A 1,911-nucleotide genomic window follows, 5' to 3' on the forward strand; every position below is an offset into this window, starting at 1 on the left:
GCTGGGCCCAACAACGTCCTATGGGTCCTAGAGGGCAGCAACCTAGTGTCCTTGGCCCATGACCTCAGCATGCCTACATGGGTTCTACAGTTGGGCACTCCCCGTCATATGCTCCAACAGATATTCAGTCTGCAATGCACACGATGTCCCTAAATCCGCCCGATCCATCTTGGTACATGGATACCGGAGCCACTTCTCACATGACATCCTCTAATGGTAATCTCTCGTCTTATTTAATTTGAGCAATCATAATAGTGGTATTATTGTGGTAATGGTCAAATTATTCCAATTCATGGTTATGGTCACACTTCATTGTCATCCCCTAGCCCTCCCTTATCTCTTAAAAATGTCCTACGTGCACCCAAAATTGTTAAAAATCTGATTTCTGTCCGCAAATTTACTACTGATAATTCTGTGACGGTAGAATTTGATCCTTTTGGGTTTTCTGTGAAGGATTTTCAGAGGAGGGTGCCAATAATGAGATGTGAGAGCCGGGGCGACCTTTACCCTCTTACCACTTCTATCAACAATCAAGCTTTTCCGTCATCTTTTTGCAGCCATCTCTCCTCACTTTGGCATGATCGTTTAGGTCATCCGGGTGCTCCTATTTTGGATGTTCTTAGACGTAATAAAAGCATTGATTGTAATAAACTCTCTAGTTCTAGCATTTGTCGATCTTGTGTTTTTGGGAAACATGTTAAGTTGCCGTTTGTTCCTTCTAGTTCGAGTACTTCTTTGCCATTTGATATTATTCATAGTGATCTTTGGTCATCTCCCGTTTTGAGCTCCATGGGGCACAATATTTATGTTTTTGTTATTGGATGATTATACCAATTTCCTATGGACTTTTCCATTAGCTAGGAAATCAGATGTGTTTGATAAATTTTTGGAATTCAAAGCTCATATCCTTACCCAATTTGAGCGTAATATTAAAACTGTCCAATGTGATAATGAGGGAATTTGACAATGGTCCGTTTTGGGAATTTTGTAAGAAAAATGGCATGTCCTTCCGTCTTTCTTGCCCTCATACCTCTTCTCAAAATGGAAAAGCCGAAAGAAAAAATTCGAAACTATAAATAATGTCACTCGAACTTTATTAGCTCATGCCTCTCTTCCACCTTCTTTTTGGCATCATGCGTTACAAATGGCTACTTATCTTCTTAATGTGATTCCTAGCAAGATTTTAGGAAACCTCTCCCCTCTTCAAATTCTATATCAACGGGTTCCCTCTTATGCTCACATCCGGGTTTTTGTTGCTTGTGTTATCCTTTAATTCCTTCTACTACAATCCACAAATTACAACCTCGATCACACCTTGTGTATTTTGGGTTATCCTACTAATCACCATGGTTACAAATGTTATGATTTATCATCAAACAAAATTATAATATGTCGCCATGTGGTATTTGATGAGCATGTGTTTCCTTTTTCCCAAATGCATTCCCCATCCCGTCATCTTATGATTTCTTATGTGATGGTTTGTCTCCTTATACATTACATCATTTACAAAATCCTATTGCCTCTGATTCGTGTCCCAACAACAAACAATGCAACCGCCACAATCTCCATCATCTAATGTAGGCCCATTTACCATGCATGAGAGCCCAACAACTTCCACTATTCTAAGCCCAGCCTCCTCGAGTCCAAATAGTCCTGTTGCTGACCGGACTCCCTCAGTTGGCCCAGCTCATAATTCACACCCCAAGTCTAAGCCCATCTCCACCCTCTAGTCCAACACCAGCGACCCAGACTCTAGCACCTACTCCTCTCATCTCCAAACAGCCCACTATGGTCACAAGAAGCCAACGGGTATTTTTAAACCCAACAGAAAATATGACCATGCATATGCTACTAAGGTTACACGGTCACCATTACCTCGTAACCCAGTAGAAGCTCTTGTGACCCGAATTA

The 1,911-nt window shown here is 41.2% G+C and overlaps 1 pseudogene; it reads right to left on the reverse strand.

Annotated features, from left to right (window-relative positions):
• Window positions 1-1,694: 1,694 nt before the first annotated feature.
• The window catches only part of LOC109211453, a 1,995-nt pseudogene continuing 1,778 nt past the window's right edge, over window positions 1,695-1,911 (reverse strand).

The sequence above is a fragment of the Nicotiana attenuata genome, unplaced genomic scaffold (genome assembly GCF_001879085.1).
Source record: "Nicotiana attenuata strain UT unplaced genomic scaffold, NIATTr2, whole genome shotgun sequence".
In the NCBI taxonomy this organism is placed as follows: Eukaryota; Viridiplantae; Streptophyta; class Magnoliopsida; order Solanales; family Solanaceae; genus Nicotiana; species Nicotiana attenuata.